A 14794-nucleotide genomic window follows, 5' to 3' on the forward strand; every position below is an offset into this window, starting at 1 on the left:
TAACGTTATGTTTGCCTTTCTTAACTTATCTTCCAACAGAAGTCGTAGCGTAAATATTGCACCGCGTGTTTCTGCATTTCTCCGGAACCCAAACTGATCTTCTGCGAGGTCGGATTCTACCAGTTTTCCAATTTTTGTGAATAAGACGTGTCATTATTTTGCAACCATGACTTACGAAGCATGGGTCGGTATGATTCACATCTTTCAGCACCTGCCTTCTTTGGAAACGGAATTGTTGTGTCCTTCCTGAAGTCAGAGGCTGTTTCACCTGTTTCATACATCTTGCACACCAGACGGAATAATTTTGTCGTGACTGGCTCTCCGAATGATCTTAACAATTTTGAGTACTGTCATCTGCTCTAGGGACCTTGTTACCACTTAGGTTTTTCAGTACTCCGCCAAATTCATTTGGAAGTCTCACGTCTCCCATGTCATCTTCACCTACTCCCGCATTTCCTTCCATAATATCGCCCACAAATTGGTTCCCCTTATATGGACTCTCTACATATTCTTTCCACCTTTCAGCTCTTCCTTCTTTGCTTAGTGCTGGGGTTCTACACGAATTCTTCATATTCATACACTTGTTTCTCTTCCTCCAAAGGTCTCTTACACTGCCGTATAGGCTGCATCTATCTTTCCCCTAGTTATGAATGCTTCTAAAGCCTTGCGTTTGTCCTCTACCATTCTTGCTTAGCAAGTCTGCAATGTTTGTCACTCCCACTTTTTAGACTTCTATATTCCCTTTCACCTCCTTCATTCGAAGCATTTTTGTATTTTCTCCCTCCCTCAGTTAAATTCAACGTCACGTTGGTTATCCAGGGTTCTTCTAATAGCCTAGTTTTTGTCCTTTCACCCAGATGATCCTCTGCTGCCTTCCTTATTTCGTCTCTCAAAACTGCGTATTTGTTTCTGTTGTATTCCTTTACCCTGTTTCAATTCAACATTGCCTAACGCTTCCTCTGAAACTCTCAAAAACTTCAGGTTCCTCTTATTTATCCAGGTTCAACTTTCTTGTCTTCCTACTTCTACATCTACAGCTACATACATACTCCGTAAGTCGCCGTTACGGTAGGTGGCGGAGGGTACCCTGTATCACTACTAGACATTTTATTTTCTGTTCCACTCACAAATAGAGCGAGGGAAAAGCGATTCTTCACACGGCACATAATTCCTCTTATATTCGTTGAGAAATATACGCTGGCGGCAGTAGAATCGTTCTGCATTCAGTTTCAAATGGCGATTCTCTAAATTTTATCAAGTTTAAGGCTGAATAACACGTAAACTTCTTTTGTTCTGCTGAAGTTTTCTTTGTTTCTTACTTCTTTTTAGCGCATTGTCCGCTGTTCAGGAAACAATGTGACCCAATAAAAGCTAGTTGGAAACAAACAAAAATCAATAGAACAAAAACAGTTTACTTGTTATAAAGTTGAAAATGGAACTACTCTATCTCGAAGTGGCGGGAGGATCCATAAATAAGATTTCTCAGTAGTGTGGCTCGAACGTCATCGAATTCCCACTTGAGTCCCATTCCAAATTCTCGATCTCTAGTCAAGAATGGAGCGCGCTAGTGTCGTATAGGCGATATCTTTAATAGATCAATCACATTTCCATAAAATTCTCTGAATAAACTGAACGTCCCCCCATGAACCATGGACCTTGCCGTTGGTGGGAAGGCTTGCCTGCCTCAGCGATACATATAGCCATGCCGTAGTTGCAATCACAACGGAGGGGTATCTGCTGAGAGGCCAGACAAACGTGTGGTTCCTGAAGAGGGGCAGCAGCCTTTTCAGCAGTTGCAGGTGTAACAGTCTGGATGATTGACTGATCTGGCCTTGTAACACTAACCAAAACGGCCTTGCTGTGCTGGTACTGCGAACGGCTGAAAGCAAGGGGAAACTACAGCCGTAATTTTTCCCGAGGGCATGCCGCTTTACTGTGTGGTTAAATGATGATGGCGTTCTCTTGAGTAAAATATTCCGGAGGTAAAATAGTCCCCCATTCGTATCTCCGGGCGGGGACTACTCAAGAGGACGTCGTTATCAGGAGAACGAAAACTGGCGTTCTACAGATCGAAGCGTGGAATGTCGGATCCCGTAATCGGGCAGGTAGGTTAGAAAATTTAAAAAGGGAAATGGATAGGTTAAAGTTAGATATAGTGGGAATTAGTGAAGTACGGTGGCAGGAGGAACAAGACTTCTGGTCAGGTGAATACAGAGTTATAAATACAAAATCAAATAGGGGCAATGCAGGAGTAGGTTTAATAACGAATAAAAAATTGGAGTGCGGGTAAACTACTATAAACAGCATAGTGAACGCATTATTGTGGCCAAGATAGACACGTAGCCGACGCCTACTACAGTAGTACAAATTTATATGCCAACTAGCTCTGCAGAAGACAAAGAAATTGATGAAATGTATGATGAGATAAAAGAAATTATTCAGATAGTGAAGGGAGATGAAAATTTAATAGTCATGGGTGACTGGAATTCGATAGTAGGAAAAGGAAGAGAAGGAAACATAATAGCTGGATATTGAATGGGGGCAAGAAATTAAAGAGGAAGCCTCCTGGTAGAATTTTGCACAGAGCATAACTTAATCACAGCTAACACTTGGTTCAAGAATCATGAAAGAAGGTTGTATACATGGAAGAAGCCAGGAGACACTAGAACGTATCAGATAGATTATATAATGGTAAGACAGAGATTTAGGAGCCAGGTTTTAAATTGTAAGACATTTCCAAGGGCAGATGTGGACTCTGACCACAATCTATTGGTTATGAACTGTAGATTAAACCTGAAGAAACTACAAAAAGGAGCCAATTTAAGGCGATGAGACCTGGATAAACTGAAAGAACCAGAGGTTGTACAGAGTTTCAGTGAGAGCATAAGGGAACAATTGACAGGTTTGGGGGAACGAAATACAATACAAGAAGAATGGGTAGCTTTGAGGATTGAATTAGTGACGGCAGTAGAGGATCAAGTAGGTAAAAAGACATGGGCTAGTAGAAATCCTTGGGCAACAGAAGAAATATTGAATGTAACTGATAATAGGCGAAAATATAAAAGTGCAGTAAATGAAGCAGACAAAAATGAGTACAAACGTCTCAAAAATGAGATCGACAGGATGTGCCAAATGGCTAAGCAGGGATGGCTAGAGGACAAATGTAAGGATCTAGAGGCTTATCTCACTAGGGGTAAGATAGATACTGCCTACAGGAAAATTAAAGAGACCTTTGGAGAAAAGAGACCACTTGTATGAATACCCAGTTCTAAGCAAAGAAGGGAAAGCAGAAAGGCGGAAGGAGTATATAGAGGGTCTATACAAGGGCGATGTACTTGAGGACAATATTATGGAAATGGAAGATGATGTAGATGAAAATGAAATGGGAGATATGATGCTTCTTGAAGAGTCTGACAGAGCACTGAAAACATAAGTCGAAACAAGGACCCAGGAGTAGACAACATTCCATTAGAACTAGTGACGGCCTTGGGAGAGCCAGTCATGACAAAACTCTACCATGTGGTGAGCAAGATGTATGAGACAGGCGAAATACCCTCAGACTTCAAGAAGAATATAATAATTCCAATCCCAAAGAAAGCAGGTGTTGATAGATGTGAAAATTACCGAACTATCAGTTTAATAATTCACGGCTGCAAAATACTAACGCGAATTCCTTACAGACGAATGAATGGAAAAACTGGTAGAAATCGACCTCGGGGACGATCAGTTTGGATTCTGTAGAAATGTTGGAACACGTGAGGCAATACTGACCTTACGACGTATCTTAGAAAATAGATTAAGGAAAGGCAAACCTACGTTTCTAGCTTTTGTAGACTTGCAGAAAGCTTTTGACAATGTTGACTAGAATACCCTCTTTCAAATTCTGAAGGTGGCAGGGGTAAAATACAGGGAGCGAAAGGCTATTTACAATTTGTACAGAAACCAGATGGCAGTTGTAAGAGTCGAAGTGCATGAAAGGGAAGCAGTGGTTGGGAAGGGAGTGAGACAGGGTTGTAACTTATCGCCGATGTTATTCACTCTGTATATTGAGCAAGCAGTAAAGGAAACAACAGAAAAATTCGATGTAGGTATTAAAATCCATGGAGAAGAAATAAAATCTTCTAGGTTCGCCAATGACATTGTAATTCTACCAGGCATAGGAAAGGACCTGGAAGAGCAGCTGAACGGAATGGACAGTGTCTTGAAAGGAGGATATAAAATGAACATCAACAAAGGAAAACGAGGGTAATCGAATGTAGCCGAATTAAATCGGGTGATGCTGTGGGAATTAGAATACGAAATGAGACGCTTTAAGTAGTAAATGAGTTTTGCTATTTGGGGAGCACAAAACTGATGATGGTCGAAATAGAGAGGATGTAAAATGTAGACTGGCAACGGCAAGGAAACGTTTTCTAAAGAAGATAAATTTGTTAACATCGAGTATAGATTTAAGTGTCATGAAGTCGTTTCTGGAAGTATTTGTGTGGAGTGTAGCAATGTATGGAAGTGAAACATGGACGATAATCAGTTTGGACAAGAAGAGAATAGAAGCTTCCGAAATGTGGTGCTACAGAAGAATTCTGAAGATTAGATGGATAGATCACATAACTAAGGAGGAGGTATTGAATAGAATTGGGGAGAAGAGGAGTTTGTGGCACTAGACTTGACTAGAAGAAGGGATAGTTTGGTAGGACATTTTCTGAGGCATCAACTTAGTATTGGAGGGCAGCATGGAGGGTAAAAATCGTAGAGGGAGACCAAGAGATGAATACACTAAGCAGATTCAGAAGCATGTAGGTTGCAGTAGGTACTTGGAGATGAAGAAGCTTACACAGGATAGAGTGGTATGGAGAGCTGCATCAAACCAGTCTCAGGACTGAAGACCACAACAACAACAAACTGAAATCGGACATTCGCCTTTCTTACTGACGTCCTTACGTACTCTTTCGATCTCATATCCGCTTTGGAACATACAGATGCTTAATCGACGTGTCTGTGCCAAGCAGCAAATTACTAATGCTGTATGCGAACGTTACTGGATTTTTTTTCGTACTCATCTGCCTTAACTAACAATTTTCTACTTTCAGAATAAGCTGCTATTCATCCCATCAACTGAAAATTCTGTCTAAGTCATCTTGGATCCTCCTACAGTCACTCAACGACGACACCTTCCCATACACCACAGCGTCATCAGAAAACAGCCGCAGATTGTTGCTCATGCTTTACGTTAGATCATTTATGTACGATATATACATATATATGCCCATGAGGCACTCCGGACGATACGATTGTCTCTGGTGAACACACGGCGTCAACGACAACGTACTTGGTTCTACTCATCAAAAAGTCTTCGAGTCATTCACATATGAGCGAACCTATACCGTACCCTCGTACTTCGTTAACAGTCGGCAGTGGGCACCGTGTCAAACACTTTTCGGAAATACAGGAATGTGGAATCTGCCTGTTCCCCTTCATCCGCTGTTCGCCGAACATCATGTAATAAAAGGGTAGGTTCAGTTTCGTACGAGCGATGCTTCCTCAAATCCTGCTGATCTGTGGTCATAACGTGGAAATTTGTTATATTCGAACTGATAATATGTTCAAGAATTCTACAGAAAACCGATGTTAAGGATGTTGTCTGTTATTGTGAGGTCCATTCTTTTACTCTTCTTATACACAGGAGTCTCCTGCGCTTTCTTCAGTAGCTTGGGACTTTGCTCTGGGCCTGAGGTTTGCGATAGTTGGTAGTTAAGTAAGGGGTAAATGTATTTTACTCTTTGTATAACCGAACTCGGGCTCTATTCGGACGTGGCAACTTATTCGTTTTCCAATCTTTCAGTATTTCTCTACGCTGAGAATGCCTCTTTCTGTGTCTTCCATCCGCAGTCTGTGTGATGGTCAAACGACGGTATGTTTGCACGATTCTCCTGCGTGAACGATTACTTAAACGCGAAATTTGAAACTTCGGCTTTCCTTCTGTTATCTGCTGCTGTCACACTGGTCTGGCCAGCGAGTGACTAAGACCCGCTTAACGATTTTACGTAGAAGCGCAATTTTCTCCGATTAGATCTTTAGCTAAGGCATGACGACGGTAGTTTGTGTATGCTTTACCAATCGATCTTCTTTGAGACGCACTTCTTCCTGTTTCTTCAGTTTTAATCTGCAGTTCATTGCCAATAAATTAAGATCGGAGGTCCCAACTGTCCGTGGCAATGTTCTGCAATTTAAAATCTGGTTTAGAAATCTCTGTCTCACCATTATGTAATCAATCTTAAACCTTACATTGTACCCAAGTCTCTTGCGCGTTTACATCTTTTGTCATGATTCTTGAAACGAATGTTAGCGATGATCAGATTATTCTCTGTATAAAGTTCTACCAGGTGGCAGTGTCTTTCGTTCCTTTGCCCCAATCCATGTTCTCTTACTTACAAATTTTCCGCGTATTCCTCTTTCTACGACCGACTTCCAGTTGCACATCACAATCATATTTCTGTCCCCTTTAACCATTTGCATAATTTCCTTCGTATCAGCATACAGTCTTTGAATCTCTGCTTCGCTTGCGGAGTTAGTTGGCATATAAGCTTGAACTGCAATGGCGTGTGTTGTTTTCGTGTCTATTTGGGCTACAATATTGTGTTCTCTAATCTGCTAATAGTAACTTTGCCGCATACCTATTTTCTTATTCATAAGTAGGTGTACTCCTGCATTTCCTCTACTCGATTTTTTTTATTACCGTGTACTGATCTGATCAGAAGTTCTGTTGTTTCTGGCATCGTACTTCAGTAATCCCACTTTATCTGACTTCCACAAATCCATTCCCCTTTCTAAAATTAAACACACGAAATAATAATCTACTGAAACACTCTATCTATATCCATTACCATACAGATACAAAATGTAGCTGAATGTGACATTACCTGTGATAACATCAGCGCTAGTAATATATAAAGTTTTCTGTCAATAACATTGTGACGCTGCATACTTCTCATCACATAAGCAATAATGGGGAATTATATTTAACATTATTCTAGACTAGCTACATATTTACAAAGTAGCCTTCGATACATGAGTGAAAAGCTCTTGACAGTCTCATTTGAAATATCAACACGTATTTACATTACAGTTAAAATTCTACCTGTGGGCGCTTTATTTTATTTCTAGGCAAGAAAATATCTCAAATTTAATGTACACGTTGTTCAGAGACAAGGTTGATGATAAACCTGAACATATATTTGTGGTTTGTATTCCTCAGAAGCGTTATGGGAAGCATCAAGTACAGGAAAGACGTCTGTTTCCCAACCGCTTCAACAAAGCAATTTCAATAGAAATTGGAACACATGTACATCTAGTTGATTTATCATTAACCACAACATGTGATGCGGAGTAGAATTTTCTCCCAATATACATACCTAAGTTTCACCAATAAGGTAGCCAGAATTTGTAGTACAACCTACTAAAACCTTAATAACATTCTGACTGGGTGTGTTGCATCCTCCATGGAATGGGCTAAAATATTTATTTCCAATGGTATTTTATGGCACTGATCATTTCACGGGAACGACAAACGGCACCCACTCACTTTTCAACACTATAAATTGTTTTGTCGTATCATTTCAGTATTAACTGCAGGTTTAAGAATTCTAGATTGAGAGAGGAAGGGGCAGTCATAATGCTTTATGTTTTAAGTGTTGTTAAACATCTTTCGTGTTAATTATTTTGTACTTCTTGTTCTTCTGGATAACACCACTTTGGCTCCTCCAATGATTCAATGACCAAACAAAATTATATTTCACATTCACATGCAAATTCCCTTTTCTTGGAGGTTCTGTACCCAATAAAATAATTTGCTCTCTAATTAACAGATCCAGGGGACTTTATTCGAACAAGATGATACTCGTCTTCGACCATTCTTCGTCAATTACATAGACTGTCTTAAGATCCCTAAAACCAGAAAATACCCATCAATCTTATCAGTATAGAACTGAACAGGCTTCATCAATACATATATAACAAAAATAATTCCAACTCATTTCAAAACCTTTCTGTATAAAATATCATAGTATAATAATTACACAAAATGATACCAGTTTAAAAAACAATTGGGATGCGCATTAGCAGTCACTGGCATGACAGAGAGACTTTTTTCCTGGTTTCATTATTATTTGTCCTGCAAATTATCTTCCTCTACTATCTTATCACAATGGGAACACCTTGGACAATTAGCAGGTAATGGTCTATTTCGGAAAATGCTGGAGAAACACAAAATAAATTATCATATTTTGCACTTGTTCTGTGTTGCATGAACTCACTGCCATGTAACATTTCCACTTTCTTCACCACTGACAAACCATTTAGATAAACGTAAAACTCCTACTCCCTGACTTAATACTAGAACCAGTATAGAGCTTAAAAAATCGTAAAGATAGTTTTAGTTATGAACTACATCTGACAGCTCTTTATTGACACTCAATACTATCTACATTTCTCCTATTCACCTCTTAATCTGCTTGATACCATTCCGTCGCTTGGAGAATCTCCTTTCCAGGTGGCGAAAGAATTTTCTGTATCCTCCGGTTCAACAACTCGGTTTGTTCATCTTTCCCCTTCCATATGTCTGTTCCCAGATACTCTCCTAGCTTTACATTTTAACCCCAGCTATGGCTTATCAGTATTTTGCTTCCTTACTGCACACTAGAAATTACTTTTGCTTATGCTCGGTCCCTGGTGGGTTTTAGTCTCCCTTTGTGTATCCCGACCATTCTTTGCCCACCTCAATTTTACACGAGCTTTATTGAGCATATTCAATTGTTCCAAGTAATTTCAAATTGAACTAGCTCTTTACCAATCGTCCTCAATCATATTTTCTGTACATTGGTGGGCATCGTAAGTTCATTTAAGAACTTTACCCTTGTTAGGTGCCATTCAAAGCAATTTCAAAACACACCTCATTTAGGGCATTTGGTCTAAATCAGTGGTGGCCGCAAGCTGCCCGCGGGGCTCTAATTTTTGGCTTGCGGAGCTGTTTCATATGACAGAAAAAATTTAACTTTTATTTTAGGTAAAAAACCCGAAAAGAGTATTCAATCAAGTGTCTTTCGTATCATATACAATTACAGTAGGAATATCTCAATTCATTAACTCAACCATCGTCAGAGTTTAATCTACATTCCTGTTTGAAAAGCATCACTATGTTGGATTTATTTAGAAAAGCCCGCGCGCCATTTTGCAGAAAATATGATCGCCATAGCGATATGCGACCAAAAATCAGCAGTAGTATGGGTTCGTGACTGGATAGTTTGATGCGCTGCGCGAATGAGAAGAGTGCCAGACATAGCCAACACATTCTATACTTAATTTTACTGCAAACTCACATCATTATTGGCCGTAAATTGGCAGCCCTTTACGTGTGTACGGGGTGCACGTTCAATCGCGATAGATCTATCATCACTTAAGGTACTTAAAGCCAGCTTTTACCTTTTTACAATTAATCTGAGATGGTTGTCTTTAATTTTAGTAGGCTTGCACTTATTTTATGGAAAGTAGGTACACCAGTCGACTTTAACGATGGTTTCTGCCTCAGTACAACCGTTTAATTTTAATAGTACAAAACAAATATATGCTTAGTTGTAATAATGTGTTTTTACTGATGACGATTAAGGATTCTGCATTACAAAAGTAGAGAAGGGACCCTCCTAGTGCAATTTCATCCACTTGTCATTCTCTCTTATTTACAGCAAATAACAATGTTATCAAACTGAAATGTAGAATAGTAATTAAAACTTCCGGGCTAAGAGGCCGTGGTCTAATAGTAGAAATACTTCTCCTTGACGTTTCGTTGCCAGCTGGTGGCAACATCATCTGAGGTGAGTCTACGACTGCCCACGGCCTCTTAGCCCGGAAGTTTTAATTACTGAAGACGCCGGCCGTGAAAGCCTACACATTATGATGAAATGTAGAATAGTTTTAAGAAACAATCATAACTAAAGAAGTCGGAATGCTAGTTTAAGTGAAGCATATGTAATTTTTTGTATTTATGATACAAGTCGTTCAGAACTAAAACATCAATTTTGTAAAGCAGTTGAATAGTACTGTAAAACATTCTGTAGCCAACAGACTATGAAGTCTCCCAAGTGCGAATAATACTCAAATGAAGGACCGATAACTCAACAAGCAGTGTAGCTCTGTGATGCGATGCTAGACTTCGATGTGTATGGCCAGGTTTAGATTTCCAGGTGAGTTGTATTTTTAAACATGGGTGCATAGTTGATATATATTTTGAAACACAGTCACGTGCTCTGCAAGCAATATATATTTTGAAACACAGTCACGTGCTCTAAAACCATTGGTAATTGCTGGATTGCTGGTCTGAGTCTAGTTTCGGTCATTACTTTTTTAATTTTTTCCGTTCATTTCGAATACCTACGTCATATAAATATATATTAATTAGCTCATATTTGCCAGTTTTATGAAAAATGAAAGTCTTCCTATTTCTAGTTACATATACCACATAAAAATCCAGTTTTCATTACAGATGTAAATCCGTAATCACCGATCCTTTATTAATAAGGTTGTCTTAAAAAAAAGAAAAACACTTCAAATTAATTTTTTCCATCTTCATGTACCCTACACTTTTGTTTAAAAATTTACCACAACTGAGAATCGAAGGCCACTCATGTAGGATTTGGGCATCCTACCATAGAGCCACACAGCCCATCAAAACGGTCAGCTTGATTTACGGTGTTGTCCTTACAGGTGAATAACAACAAATTAATTGAGAAATAAACATAGACTGTCAAGAGAACTGGGGTGTTGCCATTTTGCCTTTTATTTCGTTTTTTACTAGTTCTCTTGTCAATCCTATGTTTATTTCTCAATTATTTTGTTGTTATTCACCTGTAAGGACAACACTCCGCAGCAACCAAAGGTACATAAAGATGGAATGCCAATAAGAGCAGTTATCAACTTCAAGAAAGTCCCAATATACAACATAGCCAAACACCTACTAAAGTTAGTTACAAAACACTATAAAGTAGAAAACAACAGAACAGTGATAAACACAGGAAACAGAACATACATGTACCACACACAGCACCACTGGTTTCATTCGAAACAGAAAATATGTATACCTCCATCCCTATCACGGAAACAATAGAAATCATAGAACATAATCTCTCGACCCACAGCAGCCTCACCACAGAAGCAATAAAAGAAATAACAAATATACTCTGACTGACAACTGCACAAAACTACTTTAAGTTCGAGAATGAATATTATCTACGAAGTGATGGACTGCCTGTGGGATCCTCAATCTCAGGAACTTTAGCAAAACATTTCCATCAGTCATTTAGAAAATTAGATATTTGGAAAGATAGCCACCAATGAAAGTTTCAAGATCATAAATTGTTACAGATATGTGGATGACATTATTCGTCTGGTAGATGAGCCAAGTGAAAAAATAAACTCCACTCATACATCAACAAAGCTCATCAGAACATGAAATTCACATTTGAAAAAAAATCAAATTAATTTTCTTGACATTACAATAAAATATGAAATGGCAAACATACATTTAACATCTTTAGGAAACCAACATTCACAGACACAATAATACATTCCACTTCTGACCATCCCCACAACCAGAAACTTGCAGCACTACGACATATGTGACATAGATAAACAGAATCCCACTCTACAAGAGAAACTATGGAAAAGAAATTAGTACAATCACACAAATAGCTAGGAACAATGGGTATGACACACATGTAGTACACAGACTCAATCAAAAAATAAAAACACAAATAAAAAACAAACACAACATATCTAGATACAAGAGAACTGACAAGTTGCAAACTTACAAACACACTCAACAAACACAAAAAATGGCAACACCACAGAGAAAAGTACCAGATAGTACACCATGACAGATAAATTAACACACAGAGTTGCAAACATCCTACAGAGACAGGGCTTCCAAATAGAATACAAGACCAGGCAAATCACACTTAATCCAACCAGCTACCAAGAGAGGCAAATTTCAACAATCAGGAATATATAAACTTGAATGTCAAAGCTCTGATGCAATATACATAGGCATGACATGCATACAAAAAACACATCTAGAGTTGAAAGTAGGCAAGAAACCATTCCACATTTGCAGAACATTTAAAACATCATAACATCATCCAAAAACATTGAACAAGAAATGAAAATAATGAAATAAGCAACCATGACAGACATCTTATACAAATGCAAGAAAACTTCCACATTCAGGAAGCCATCATGTAAAACAAGCATGCTATAAATGAACAAACACACATCAGCACAGGGCTCCATATTAAACTTAATAAAAGAAATGACAAGATAATAATCGTCCCTCACAAAACAAGGAAAAAAAAATTCCCCCTCTTCCCCTTCTGCACACAAACACGCGTTCAGAAACACGCGCACACACACACAAACACTCGCACACGCACACAAACACGGGCATGCGCATACAAACAAGCACATGCGCACACAAACACAAACACAGGAGGCGCCATTGGATCACATACACACACACACACACACACACACACACACACACACACACACACACACACACGAGAGGCCAACAAAAAATGTTATATGACACCAGAACACACACGCACACAAAAACAAACAAACAAAAATCATACACAAACAGATCACAGATACTTCAATAATTACACTCGAAAGTTGGCAATAACATTCAATCGTTGGCAATAACATCTGACAGTCACAAACCAAAACATTGCATCAAAACAAGTGTCCAGTTCCTAGTGCTGTGAGGTGTGGAAAAAAAAACCGCTAACTGGCTTTTATAATAAGAGGAACAATACCAAAAATGCAGCAAGAGCATTATATGTAGAAAATCGTCCACGCATCTGTAAGTACAGTTCAAAATACTACTACATAATAGCAAGAACCAACCACCAGAATTGCTTCTGACCTATAGGTACATTGCCCAAAATGTGAATTAAATAGCAAAAATATATACATACTCCAGGCCACTGAAGATGCCGTGTAGAAAATAAAGGCCTAAAGCTTATAGCACGGAAATTTTGTTTCATTCAGTTGCAGTCAGACGGTCCATAAAGTAAAAACTATCAGTATACCGTAATATAACACGCAATTGCGAAAGACTGCACTACAATCGTTGAAGATGTTAGCACTGAATGCTCGCAACTGACAGGTCAAATTCGTTGTTAATTCAAGTAGCCCCGTAGTTAATGTGCTGACGTCGCCTATACACCAGGGATACAATCAATCACGGACTTCGGACGTACGGTGTAGATTGTCATCATTTGTCACACATTTCCGCTATTTTCGAGTTTATTATGAGATGACAACATGGAGAAAAGCAAAAGTTCGAGCATAAAAGTTTCATGTAGTGTCGGGGAATCAATATCTTTTATCCCAAGTTTTTCTGTTTGTTGTATGGCATTCGCGTCAGTACTTAAAAGCAACATGTAATCCTTGTGTCATAACACATCCAGGATTAAAATACGATCAGCAAGCTTAAATTAAATTTCGTTGTTTACCATTCTGTAAAACAAAGCACCAGAAATACAAAAGGCAGCTCAAGTGCTATCCCCTCCCGCAAGTGTAGGACCTATCACCAATAGGCCACTTGACTATGAGTGTCAGCCGTGAGACTAAGGGCTCTGTACAGGGGAGGCAAGGTATTACACGTATCCCCCTAATCAAAATATTTGAGATTCTGCAACTGAAGCTGGACCATTGAGACACACGTCATCCCTTCGAAAAAATGTCTGTGACCAGTGTCAGAAGGAGGCAATCGCAAAGGGGTAGCGGCCTCTAAATAGTCGGCAGTTCAAACGTTCGATGGATAATAGTATGGTACCATTTACGAAAACGGCAGAAAGGGACGGGGAAGATTATTTTGTGCAAACTGTATTTGTGGCGCAATGTCTAACTGAATATGATGAAGAGCCTGTTCCGATATCTATTGAGGCAGCAGGATGCAACCAGCTACAGTTTTTGGTGGACGTTTGAGCTAACAATGTATGTCGTGTGAGTTACATGGTCAAACATCTGCATATACACACGTACTCTTCAAATCGTTGAGGAGTGCAAGGCATTAGATACTAAGTGCCGAATCGCATAAAAGGGTGCCTTTCTGTTCCTTTCGCATATGGAGTGCACGAAGAATGACTGGTTATTTGCCTCTGCGTAGGCTATGATTATTCACATCTTGTCTTAGAGGTCTAAGCTGAGCGATACGTTAAGTATCTGAAGTATATTTCTAGATTATTCACTTACTGCTGGCTCTTGAAATTCTGTAAGTAGGCCTTCGCTGGACAGTGACATCTGTCTTCAAGCATCTGTCAAGTTAGGTTTCTCATCATTTGTGCGACATTCACACGTGACCTGCTCTCCACTATGAGTACTTAATATTAACTACTAATGCTCATCAGACTAATCCACTGGAACACGCTCTTCATTGTCAGTCACTAGGAAAGTAAGCAGAAAAGAGTTGTAGCTTTGATTACCAAACTACTGTTAAAGAAATGTTCGAACATTGTCTTAAATGTAATAACATTATTACTTAAAGGCTGCTACTGACAGGTCGTGAATATAATTTATCGAAGAAAAGAACGAAATATTTAACGAGTTACAGGAATGCATTCTTCATCTGTTCTGGAGCATATATGAATTAAGTTTTTGTATTCGTTTAACAGCTGGTACATCATTAAACAAAAGTGTAGCAGTCGACAGTTCCTCGAACTTCTTTTCCAAGCCCTCCGGCCTTCTG

The sequence above is a fragment of the Schistocerca cancellata genome, chromosome 1 (genome assembly GCF_023864275.1).
Source record: "Schistocerca cancellata isolate TAMUIC-IGC-003103 chromosome 1, iqSchCanc2.1, whole genome shotgun sequence".
Classification (NCBI taxonomy): domain Eukaryota; kingdom Metazoa; phylum Arthropoda; class Insecta; order Orthoptera; family Acrididae; genus Schistocerca; species Schistocerca cancellata.